We start from the raw sequence: 14,201 nt of genomic DNA, 5'->3' as shown, positions 1-14,201 counted from the left end.
TAGTTAACTGGCAGGTGAATAGTAATGATTGAAAGTAGTAAAGGTTTGGGGTCAAAATGACACTGTCAGCATTGTGAAAAAGAATTCCCAAATGTAAACTTCAGACTGGTTACTTGGGAAGGGTGTATTAGTGACAGCCCAATGTGGTGACATCACAGGGGTTTCCTTCTCCATTTATCAGAGATCAAATCAGTTCACTTGACAGAATGTGACATTTTGGTATAAACCCCTTTGAGAGAAGTACAAGGGAGATTGTAAGTGGCAAAAGGCAATTTTTAAGTCTTTCTGGAAAGGGAGTTTGATGGGGAAAGAAAGGAGTCCATGAGGGTGATGAGAATTTGGATTGAGAAAAAAAGTGAGCCCTGGAAAAGATACCAATCCTGTGGATACAATCATAAGATTAGTGGCTAGATTTTGCTCATCACTAGTTTCAAATCAAACTACTGAAATGCCCTACTTAATAATTTCTAAGAAGGCTGCAAGCTGGGAGAGGAATGAAAAAATCAAATGTAGCAGTTTTACATGCATATAAGAAAGGGTTACTTCAGCAGGTCCAGGTTGCTCAAGTCCTACACATTCTCCAGAAATCCTATGAAATCCAGAGAATTTCCATGACTGTCCCTTAGCCGATTCTTGAAAATAACTTCTCGTAATGCTAGGTCTGATAAGATAAGCATGTTTCTGAGGCATGCCAAATCACTTTGTCCATATATTTACAAATATTTTCTGCACTGAATTGTATTCCTTAGATTATAATATTACTTTAATAAAAAAATCTGGAAATTTTAGCCAGGAAGGAAAGAAGAATAGAAGCAATTCTTCCTACTTCCTTTCTGCCTAGGTACCATTTTCTGGTAGTAGCTTCATCCTGCAAATAGGACTCCTTCCAGATAGACTTATTCCACAGCAATAATGCTCCCCGAGCTCTGCTTACATTTTGTCTTGCATCTTCAGACCTACCAGTGATAATAGCTTCCATTTAACTCTCCCCACAATGCCAGACTTTTCACCCAACCAGAATAAACTAACACAGAGGTATATATACTGAGAGCTCAGTTAATGGATTTATGAATTGTCAAATGGATTATTAAATAAATGAACAATCCATGCTTCCTCGTAAATTACAGAAGCCACTTTGATAAATTAAGCAAGTCATAATAATCGTAGCATAATTTGTTGCACGTTTTTGAGTCGGCAGTACACCAAGGGCCCTTCGACAGCATATCAAACCTGCGGACCTTGCACAAAACTGAAATAAGGAATGTAGTGGGCATGCAGTGAGAACTAATGTCTATAATGCCCTGCAGAAGGATAATAATTTCCTGTCTTAGCAGCTTGGAGATCCCCACAGCACCCCAGGTTTTGTAATCTGAATGTGAACCACTAAAAAGGAAAGAGAAAGGGAGAGAGAAAGGAAGTTACAGTCACTTGGAGTAATCATTAAATTCCTACTAAAGGGCAGAAACAAGGAGAGTTTTAATGAAGATGATGCCAACAGCACTGTGGGATCTCTATCATCTTTAGCTCCGTACCCTGGAGAGAGTTTGGAGTCAGAAACAAAGGACCTCCTGACAGAAAACCAAATCAGCTACTGAAAGAACCAGGGGACCAATACAGGAAACCAATGAGTAAGTAAATACCACCAATTCTTTCAGCCTGGCTCTCAATCTTCTGCCAGTGCATCCCATTGGTTCAGCTTATTGAAAGCCAGAGGATAAATGTAATACATTCCACGTCCCCAGAGAATTCAGCAAGGTGAAAACTGCACTGGAGCAGTGAGACAAATTGTAAACACCAAGATGGCATGGTTAGAGTCCTTCCCAAGAGAAATGCTAAGCTTGTTAAATCCTATCTAGTAGCAACACTGATAACCAGTACTTTAAAACCATTTTGTTTTCTTTTGGTAGCAAATGTCTTACACTAAGAACAATTCCAAGAAAAAAGTTTAGCAAACACTACATGAGTGATCTTACAAAAAGATTCTTGCAAAAGTTCTATCATGAAAAAAAAAATGGCTTTATTTTTACAGAAAGACAAGTTTATCTTTTAATTTAATGTTTCATCATTTTTTGAAGTACCATCATCTGATATCTTACATATCAGATACACTAGTTATTTGAACTGTTTTATATACACTAGTCCAGTAAGTTTTGGCGCCCCTAATGAAAGTGGAAGGATCAATACTGGCCCCAGGTCTCAGAAGTCAACTTCCTGTTCTTTTATCATTGCACATTGTACCCACAGCTCATTCCCTGACAACACAACCTCTATTCCTTTTTTAATCCTGACATAAGAGTCTGTTTACCCCATTCAAGCTACCCTGCCAGAAAAATCACTATATTTTAAGTTTTACGAGCCAACAACCATTGGCTTAAAAATGATGAGAGTTTCCCCCATGAGGCAGCCTTTGATCACCGGAGTCAGATCCAGCCGTGAAAATGTGTGTTTTCCTGCCCTGTTCTAACATCTTCTCTTAATTAAGGCGAGAGAGACTGCCCTAGGAAGTTGGTTCTTCACCTGCACACATAATATCTGTGCTTACTTTCTGTGCTATGTTCTCCAAGAAACCACTTGGGGACCCATTGCAAAGAACTTGTTTTTGAGGTAATTGCAAGGGGAAAAAAATGGAGCATACCTCAGTAAAAATACATTTTTGATTTTACTCCCTACTCTTTTTAAAGTCCAGAAGTCCCAAATATCAAGCTGCAGATGACAGTATTAAATAAAGAATCTAAAGACAGTGAGAAGATAAGCTGGCCACTCCAATCACATCTGCACAGCGGAGTCTGGCTGTGCTAGGTGCTCACAGAATCACTATTATTGCGTCTAGTACCTTGATTTGCAGAAAGGTCTAAGTAGTTGCTTGGGATTCCAAATAAAATACCCACGGGATTAGCAGAGGGGCCTATGAAACTTTATATAAAGATAACTGATAAGATAAGGGTTTGACCGAAGAGAGAGTAAAGCTATGATTGAAGTACAAGAATAATAAAGATGAGATGAGGAATTAAATCTCTAAACACAGAGACTGGAAATCTGCCACCACAGCTTGAGAAAATTTAATATGGAATAACTTTAACCCAACAGGGAAATTGGGCTGACATTTCTATAATTCATATTGTGGTATTAAGAATATTTTGGATAGTATGTGAGAGAAGGTGGCATTTATAAAATTTGAAATTGATAACACAAAGGGCAAGAACCCTCTTCTTTGATATCTGCTTAAAAATGAATGAATGGGATACGTTGTTTAGCCTATGTATTAATATACCTGTGTCCCATACCGGGGGACTTAGGTTCAATTCTCAGCTCTGGTTCCTGAGTATAGCTCCCTGTTAATGTAGACTCTGGGAGGGAATCAGGTGATCCCCAAGCAATTAGGTTACTGCCATTCTTGTAGAAGACCTGGACTAAGTCCTAGCTCACAGCTTTATCCCCAGCCCTGTCCCAGATATTCTGGGCATTGGAGAATGAACCAGCATCCCTGCATTCTCTTGCATGTGTGCTCTTTCTCTGTCTCCCAAATAACTTTAAAAATATATATTTAGATTGTAGACACAATAGTTCTGTACTTTCACAGGTAGGTCCACCACCACCTGGAAGGGTAACCTCTCTCAGAAAGTCCAGTTTCAAACTTGGCAACTCTCCACCCATGACCTTTGTCTTCCATCCTATTGCCCATTTGATCAGATCGATGAACTGAGCTACCCAATTTCATGATCGAATTAAACTAATCCATGGCCAAGTGTCATTGGAAAGGACTGCAGTCATGAGTGATTTTATCATGAGACAACACGCTTGTATTTTCTAATCATCTGGTATCTTGAATGATGAAAACGTCAGAGAGATTAGGAAGTATCTTAGAATGAGACCTCTTGCTCATCATTGTGGTAAATATTCATTTACTGATTACCAAGGTCTATAATTATAGCTACAACAGGTAGATACAAAAATTGGTCACGTAAACTATCTTGTTATGGTTATAGATGATAATTTAAATGGCGTCAGAATACTTTTTGGAAGATTAAATGAAGCACTTGTTTTCATCTCTAGAATTTTTGAAAATTTTCTGAACTAGTTCCTGAAACACTGAGATTTTGGATGGGTGACCTTGTTTGCATTTCTACTACATTATGAGCACAATGCATTCAGATGGGAATCAATTTAGAGAAATCTGGAGCTAGAGAAGTTTTATACTGTGCCAGTGTCCAGGTGAGAATTTTGGTGAGTGCCAATTTAACCTCTAATACATCTCAGTACTTCAAGTCATCTCTCAAAGCCCTGTCTTCCAAGTATACAAGGGTTAAGATTTTAAAGGCAGAAAGTGTCTTAAGGTCTCTACCTTCCCCCTACCAGCACAAACAGATCCCATCCTCCATAAACATGCATATGCAGACACACAGTTAAGCTTAATTTTCATCAATTTAAAAAGGATGCTCATTTTAAATGGGGACCATTGGTTATGAATTAATAAGCAAAAGGGATGATTTAATCACAATTTTAAGAAAAACTTGCAGAATCCTTGAGCATGTTTTTCAGTTCAAAGAATATCGTTGCTACCTTACCCTCCTTGTCCCATTTCTCTAATGTTTGACATTTTTCTGAATAGAATAACCTTGTATTCTACATTTTCTGTGCTGTTACACATCATCCATTTTGTTTGGGTCAGAAAGGGACTCGGTAAACATTACTGGATCCTAAACTGAATGGGGTTTGGTTTTCAAAAGGTGACATTTTTCTTTCAACAGCCTTGTCTTCAAAGGCTAATGAGATGTGTTGCTCTGTTGGAAGCCAGAGTTAGGTAGGAGGAGAAATCACAACAATTATTTCTAATTGCCACTGAAACCTCTGCTTCTTTCGCAGAACCGGATAACTGGTTTAGTTGATAGAAGTGCCTATCTGCTAGCTAGGAGAAATGCAATTAGTGGTTAGTCGAGAGATGGAAAGAGATTTTACTTTGTAACAACCTGAGGAAAAAGTAAAGACTCAGAAATTATTTAAATTAGGTAAAATATGAGTTTTTGGATTGTACTGTCTAAGGTATATCAAAATTACCAAACATATTTGGAAACATGTAACTTTTCTCTTTATAATATTATTAATTATAAATATTCACATATTTATGAGTTAGAGAACTTGGAGTTTCATAATTAGGCAACTCCAATGTGAGCCAGCCTGTCACTGGCTGTCTGTGTGACATTGTGTCTGTTACCAAACCTTCATACGCCTGTTACCTCAAAAACTGATTAACAATAAAATATCTTCACACAGTTACTACAAAGTTTGCATGAATTTTTTTAAATAATTATACATTTTATTTATTTTCATACTTTACATAGAAATTCTTATTAGTTACAGGATACTAAGCTGTTTATTTAAGCTCATAATCTATTAAAATGCCTCTAGTAATATCAGTATTTCAGGTACAACATGGGAGATAACAGTATATAAACATATATACTTCATAGATCATCAAGCATCTGATATATGCTTGGCATTTAGGAAGTGCTCAAAAATTGTTTCTTGCTCTTTTCTTATTTCACTCCAAGCCCTCCTCTTCTTTTACTCCTTCCTCCTTATTCTATCCTGCTTTCCTTCACAATGGAGGCACAATTAAAAGGTCAGGAAACATAATACCTTGATTGCTTCTTTGAATTTCTCTTTTAACAACTGCCTCCCACTTCCCCTGGATGTGCTATATTGGGAAATACAGAGCCTGACAGAGTCAGGATGAATAAGCCATCTATGTCAAATCTGAAAACTTCAGAGGTGAAAAGATGGACAATTTTACATGTAAGGCCACTGCTCAGGTCGGCTTCCAATCCGGAATATAATTTAGCAGTATATCAGTAGACTCTCCCATCTCTTCCACTTTCTACTTTGAATGTAAAAAATGTTACTTTGACTCAATAAAGACAAAAAGAATATTCAGAAGATGAATTTTATCAAATTCTGAAGGTTATCTTGCCAATAGCCTCTGAGGAAAGCAGGTATGTTTAGGTGGTGTGATGGCAAATTATTTTTCGGCTGCCTGCTGTGCACAGACTTGGTTACTTTCAGTTCTATTTGCAAGAAATACACTGCGAACCTTGTAGTATATAGAAGCAAGCAGTTTATTTAAGTATCAATTTTTTAGAAGCAGAAGAAAGAGACAGAGAGAGAGAGAGAGAGAGAGAGAAAGGACGGTGGGGGTAGTCCCTAAGAGTAGGGAACTCAACCCGGGAATTTACCACTAGGTAATCTTCATACAGCACCAGAGGAGGATCCATACCGAGAACCAAACATCAGCAATCATTACAGGCACGTTCGACGTTCAGCTTGACTGCATGTTCTCTCGGGATGAAACAGCAGCAGCAGAGGCTTGCTCTGGCTCCCTGTTGAAGCCCCAAGAACAAAGGTGGCTCACTGCTGAGATCTATGACAAGCAGGGCGCCCAGTCCCAGACCTTGGTCAGAGGGCCGAGGTAGCAGGCACGTTTCAAGATGTTCCTCAGATTCCTGCCCAAGGACATGCCATGTTCTGCCTTGTTCTCCTCCTAGCAACTGGCCAGGTCACTCAGCAACAAGCTGCTTACTAGAGCCGAGCCTGGTCACAAGCCTCCCCATCCTAAAGAGCTGTACTCAGAAGAGATTTTCACCCTTGGGCAGTGAAAAAAGGACCAAAGAGAAAGCCAAAGGTAGACAGTGAATAAGCCCACTACATTTTTCATAGTTGTCATCTGTATGACAAATGTTCTTCAGAATCAAAGTAGTACTCTTGAAATATACCAGTCTTTCGGATCCAACTCAATACCTGTGTCCACCATGAAAGATTTCCTACTTACCCCACTCTCTCCCATCTCTGGGTTCTCTAGAATGCTTGAGAAAAATGACTTAATGAAGAACTCATAGTATGGACTATGTGGCAGATATTAAATTGATCCAATTGCAAATATTTATGTTTCTCTCCAAGATAATCTACCAGAATCCTAGGCATATGGTTACCAGTTAACAAAGCTCAGATTAATTAATCACTGTTAACTGTATTTCAAATTAAAATCTTTCTACCTACATCAGTCTGTTTCATGCAGCTGACTACCATCACCTTCAACACCTGGATCCTACCCTGGGAGATCTGGGTAATCCCACCACTGTATCCTGAAACACCAGGACTGTAACAATAACAATTTCCTCAACCCCAGTGCAGATCTGGTGTACTTAAGAACTTGCATGCATTCTACCTCTCTAAATCCATACTTGCCAGTGCAAAATCTCCTGGACCCCTTGTAGTCACACTATAGGACTTGAACAGGGTTCAATTCACATGCCCCACTCCTGGGACCAGGGATTTTGGCGTTATAAACCCCAGCAGGAGTTGCACTTTCCCAGAAAAAAACTGAGGACGAGTCCATCCATATTACACAGAACTAGAACCGCAGCTGTTGGTACCACCAGCCACCACCCCCCCATCACTCAGACTTGCCAGTGGGACAAAGGGATATCCTCTTTGTGTTCCTCAGTACAAAGATGAAGCCTTGGCTGTCATAATCCCAAGCATAACTGCCAATGAACTTTCTGGAAACTGAAGATACACATTCTATGAACTTCTTCAGGTAGGACCACCTATAAAGATAGCTGATATCAAGCCAAAGAAATCACTCAGAGGTTACATTTCTGGCTCACCTAAAAACAAACCCAAAGCTACAAGTCAAGTGATACACTGCATTCCATCTAAACCATAAACTCTTTTCCAAAAAAAGCTATTCTATAAAGAAGGGACTATTAAACCAGATGTACAGACATCAACATACGAACACAGGAAACATGAAAAGTGAGATAGCATGACACTGGCAAAACAGTACAATTGTTCTCCAGAATTAGTTCCATACCTATAGGAAATCTGTCAAGTGCCATAAATGTAATTCAAAATAATGATTGTAAGTAAATGCAATGTGATGTGAGAGAATACAGATAGAGAGTTTAAAGAAATGAGGAACTTGATAGGTGACATGAACGAAAATTTTACTGAGAAGGTAGAAATCATTAAGAAGAACCAAGCAGAAATTGTGGAGATGAAATCTTCACTCAGTGAAATCAAAAATACCACTCAGGGCTTCAACAGCAAGATAGACAAGAGGTAGACAGAATTTCTGCCCAGAAGAAAAGGATGTTGAAATACCCCAAACAAAGATTAAAAAAAAGACTTTACTCAGTATTTTAAAGACTATACAAAATATGGGATACAATTAATTGACCAAATATTCATATTATATGGATTCTTGAAGATGACATAAAAAAGACATTGAAAATACACTAACTGAAAAATAGTTGCAAATTTCCCAAGTCTTGAAATAGGCATGAACATCAGATAAAAGAAGCTTAAAGGACACCAAGCCGACTCAACCAAAAAGATCTTATCCAAGGCACATTTTTAACAAATTGTTAAAAGTTAAGAGCTCACTTGTTGAATTCTATGTTTAGTTGAGGGTTAAGCTTGTGATTATAAAATAAACTCAAAGTGTGTCACTGTAAAAATTAAAAGAAAAAATATAAAAGAAAGGAGGAAAGAGGGTGGGAACATGAGTGGAGAGTAGGGTGAGAAGTATCATTATGCACTGAAATTTGTATTTATGAAGTTTATTCACCTTATATTAATACATTTTTAAGAACAAGGAAAGAATCTGAAAGACACAAAGATAAAGGTATCAAATTACATATAAAAGAAAAGCAATTAGACTAATAGAAGACTTCTCAGCAGAAACCCTACAGGCCAGAAGAGTGGCATGATACATTCAGAGACTTAAAAGAAAAAGAAAAAAAAAAAAACTTTGAGCCAAGAATATCATATTCATTGGCACTTTCCTTTACAAGGGAAGGCAGAGTAATGTATTTCCCACATAAGCGAAAACTGAGAGACTTCTCCAACACCTGACCAGACTTAAAAGAAATTCCAAAGATTTAAACATCATGAAAACACATGATACATAGCACAGCAAGTACAATCAGTAAATAATCAAAAAATGATAGGTCTTAGTTCATATCCATCAATACCATTCTTGAGAGTAAATGGATTGAATTCCCCAGCCAAAAGATTCATGCTACTGAATGACCAATGGGTAATTGAAAAAACTAAAAAAGAAATCAAAAAATTCCTTGAATGAAAATAAAAATGCAACATATCAAAACCTCTGGGATATAGCAAAATAGTATTAAGAGGAAAGCTTATAGAATTAAATGGCTACATTAAAATAGAGAAAGGTATCAAATAAACGATGTAATGTTGCATCTTGAAGGTTGAGAAAAACAAGAACAAAACCCAAAATTAGCAGATGAGAAATAATAAAGATCACAATAGAAATAAGTGGTATTGAAACTAAATAATAAGTATATAAAAGATCAACAAAGCAAAAGGCCATTTTCATAGAAAACTTATTTAACAAATATAAATTTTGAAAGTACAACTTTTGGATTATAGCAGTACTTCCCCTCATAACAACCCTCCCACCTTTAAACCACCTTACTCCCTCTCCCATCCCATTCTTAAGATTCATTTTTATATTTTATATACATATATATTAGCTTTATATGCAGAAGATCAACTCTAAACTAACTAAAGATTTTAACAGTTTTCACCCACACAGACACACATAGTATACTGTTTGAGTACTAGTTTTAGCATTAATTCTAATAGTACAGCACATTAAGGACAAAGGTACTACATGGGGAGAAAGTGCACGGTGACTCCTGTTGTTGATTTAACAATTGACACTCTTATTTATGATGCCAGTAATCACCTGAGGCACTTATCAGGAGCTGCCAAAGCTATGAAAGCCTCTTGAGTTCACAAACTTTGACCTTATTTAGACAAGGACATAATCAAAGTGGAAGTTCTCTCCTCCCTTCAGAGAAAGCTACCTCCTTTGATGGCCCCTTCTTTCCACCAGGATCTTACTCACAAAGATCTTTCATTTAGGGTCATTTTTTGCCACAGCGTCTTGGTTTTCCATACCCAAAATACTCTTGTGGGCTGTTTAGCCAGATCCAAATGCCTTAAGGGCTGATTCTGAAGTCAGAGTGCTGTTTAGGACATCTGCCATTCTATGAGTCTGCTATGTATCCGGCTTCCCGTGTCATGTCGGATCATTCTCTCCTTTTTAATTCTATTTAATTCTATCAATTAGTATTAGCAGACTTATTTATGGCCTTATTTATGTGATCCCTTTGACATTTAATCCTATCTTTATGATCAGTTATGAACTTAAACTGATCACTTTAACTAGTAAGATGGCATTGGTACCTGCCAACTTAATGGGATTTGGAGACCCATGGTAAGTTTTTAGCTTTACCCTTAGGGTTAAGGGTAAGGGAGCTTGTGCTGAACTGTACATCTCCTCCCTCTTATTTGCACTCTTATTTTTAAAAGGAATCCATCTGCAATTGGACTTAAACACCTAAGAATAATTCTGTTAGAGTATTTTTTTAAGATAAACAAAATATACAAAACTTTAGCCCAACTAAGAACAACAAAAACAAATAAGTAAAATTTGAGATGAAAAAGCATACATTGACACCAACTGAAATACAAATGATCATAAGAAACTACTATGAAAAATTATAGGCTAGGCTGGCGCTGCGGCTCACTAGGCTAATCCTCTGCCTTGCAGCGCCAGCACACCAGGTTCTAGTCCCAGTCGGGGTACCGGATTCTGTCCCGTTTGCCTCTCTTCCAGGCCAGCTCTCTGCTGTGGCCAGGGAGTGCAGTGGAGGATGGCCCAAGTGCTTGGGCCCTGCACCCCATGGGAGACCAGGAGAAGCACCTGGCTCCTGCCATCGGATCAGCACGATGCGCCGGCCGTGGCGGCCATTGGAGGGTGAATCAACGGCAAAGGAAGACCTTTCTCTCTGTCTCTCTTTCTCACTATCCACTCTGCCTGTCAAAAAATAAAAAATAAAAAAAATATTAAAAAAATTAAAAAAATTATAGGCTAATACATATAACCTACCAAGATTAAATCAAGAAGATATAGAAAATAAAAAATGACCTATAATATGCAACAAGACTGAAGCAGTAATTTGAAACCAAGGGAAAGTTCATGATCTGATGGCTTTAAATGTATTTTGAATCCAGTAGTAAAGAACTAACTCTAATATGTTTCAAACATTTCCAAAATATTGAATAGGATGGAACTTCACCAACTTTCTTATAAGACCCCCATCACTCTAATACCAGATCTGAATACACAACACGTAAATTACTGATCTATAAATTTTATGAACATAGATGTAAAAATTCTCAAAATATTCTCAAGCTAAATCCAAAACCACAAAGAGATCATACATCATTATCAAGTAGGATTTATCCCAAAGATACAAAAATGGTTGAACATTTGCAAATCAATAAATGTCACAAACCACATCAACAGAATCAGCAACAAAAACCATATGATCATCAATAGATGTATTTGATACAAACAGAAGTATTTGATAAGATCCAGCATCCCTTCATGATAAAAACACTTCATGAGTTAGATTTAGAAGCAACGAACCCTCAAAGTTATATAAGTTATATATGACAAACTAACAGCAGTATCATACTGAATGCGGAAAAGCTGAAAAATCTGAAAAGACAAGGATTGTCCACTTTCACCATGCTTAGCCAATAAAGTAATGGATGTATTAGTGATAACAATTAGGGAAAGAAGAAAAATAAATGGCATCAAAATTAAAAAGGAGGAAGTCAAAATATACATGTTTGTGGATGACATGATGTTGTATTTGGAAAAACCTACACATTTTACCATGCAGCTGTTACAACTTAAACCCATTCAGTAAAGTTGTAGATTGAAAATAAAATGGAAAACAGCTTTTAATATACTGATGATGAACTTGCCAAAGGAGAAATAAAAAATATACTTTCACAATCATCACAAAAAAAATCAAATATTTAGGAATAAATTTTGCCAAAGGAGTCAAAGATCTCTACAATGAAAATTATAAAACACTGATGAAAGAAATCATCAAGGACACAGAAAGTGAAGATATTCTTTACTCATGGATTGGAAGAATTAATATAATTTAGATGTTTATACTATCTACAGATTCAATGCATCCCTATTGAATACCAGTGACATTCTTTACAGAATTAGAAATCAGCCCTGAAGTTCATATTGAATCACAAAAGATCCAGAATAGCCAAAGGAATCCTGAGCAAAATAAAAGAGTCAAGCTGAAGGTATCACAATACCTGATTTCAAAGCATATTACAAACTAAGGTGGTTAAAATACCATGGTACTGCTTAAAAACCAACACATAGGCCCATGGAACAGACTCAAGAGCTCCCAAATAAATACAAATATGTATAGCTAACTGACTTTTGACAAAAGTACCCATAGTACATAATGTAGAAAGGATAATCTCTTCAATAAACGATGCTGACAAAACTGGAGGCATATATGTAGAAGAATGAAATTAGATTGTGACTTCTTGTCATAGATAAAAATCAACTCTTAAATTGAAGACCTGAGGTTGCTAACTTACTGGAAGAAAATGTAAGAGAAACACTCCAAACATTGGTGTAGTTGATGGCCTCTTTTATTCTTTTTTTTTTTTTTAAGATTTTATTTATTTATTTGAGAGGCAAAGTTGCAGAGAGAGGGCGAGACAGAGAGAAAGATCCTCCATTCACTGGAGCTGGGCCAAACCAAAGCTAGGAACCTCCTCTGGGTTTCTGGTCTCCCACACAGGTGCAGGGGCCCAAGCACCCTGGTCATTCTTCACTGCCTTCCCAGGACACAACCAGAGAGCTGGATAGGAAGAATAGCAGCTGGGATGGGAATCAATTCCCATATGAAATGCTGGCACCACAGGCAGAAGACTAGAATACTGAGCCACAGCATCGGCCCCTGATGATTCTTTTATAAGACCTGCAAAGCATAGGCTACAAAACCAAAACTAGACAAATGAGATTACATTACATCAAACTCAGAAGATTCTGCATATCAAAGGACACAATCAATAGAGTAAAGAGACAGCTGACAGAATGGGAAAAAATATTTGCAAGCTACTTATTTGACCAAGGATTAATAGCCATCTATATCATCAATTAAAAAATAAAAAAGTCAAGTGAAGAAATGGGCAAAGGACCTCAACACAGTTCTTAAAAATATAAATCGCCAACACAAATATGAAAAAAATGCTCAACATCACTAGCTATCATTGAAATGCAAATCAAAAATCACAGTGACATATCACCTCACCCATCAGAATAGATTTTATCCAAAAGATAGAAAACAACAAATGCTGGGGAGAATGTAGAGAAAGGGGAACCCATCCAGTCTTGGTGGGAATTTAAATTAGTATAACCACTATGGAAAACAGTATGGTGATTTCTTAAAATAACTAGAAATAGAACTGCCATATGTTCCAGTAATACCACTACTTGGTATAAACCCTAAAGACTTGAACACATTGTATTAAAGAGATATCAGCAACAGGATGTTAATAGCAGCCCTGCTCACAATAGCCAAAATATGGAATCAACCAAAGTGTGGTTCATCAAATCAATGGACAAAGAAAATGCCAGATTATATGTGTATATAAATATATATGCATATATATATATATTTGTATTTGTATATACTTGTATATATTTATATACATATATAATATTCCATTATTATTCCAGCAATTAAAAAGACAAATTATCATTTGCAACACATAGATGTAACTGCAGGACATTACATTCATTGAAATAAGCCCAACACAGAACAACAAATATTTAAAGAGAAAAAAATAAAAAAATATTCCTGTATTTATCAGTATTGTTGTAAATATAGTTTTGACAAACTTTGATTTAAAAAAAGAAAAAAGGCATTAGTTAACATTTATTGTAATAAAACCATCCTTAAAACCAAGGTCTTACAATACAACCTTTTTGTTGTTGCTGTTGTTGCTAGGTCTGTTGTCCAGGAAAGTTGTGGTTTGGTGAGCTTAGTTCAAGGTTTCAGATCTGTGCTGTGTGTTTGCTTATCATCCTTGGGCCAGCATCTATGGGATCACATTCTTCTCAGTATGGATTAGAGAAGCAGAGAAGGCAAGACGACACTTGCTCATGTAAAGACTTCTCTTCAGCCATGTTAGCAATTTCTCCTTGGCCAAGAAAGTCACATGGTGACAATAAAAATCAGCAAGACCGGGAGGTTAAGAATTATCAGTAGTGGGAA

This window comes from Lepus europaeus, chromosome 13 (assembly GCF_033115175.1).
Source record: "Lepus europaeus isolate LE1 chromosome 13, mLepTim1.pri, whole genome shotgun sequence".
NCBI classification, from domain to species: domain Eukaryota; kingdom Metazoa; phylum Chordata; class Mammalia; order Lagomorpha; family Leporidae; genus Lepus; species Lepus europaeus.
The sequence above is the reverse complement of the archived record's forward strand: the minus strand, read 5'-3'. Positions refer to the sequence as shown.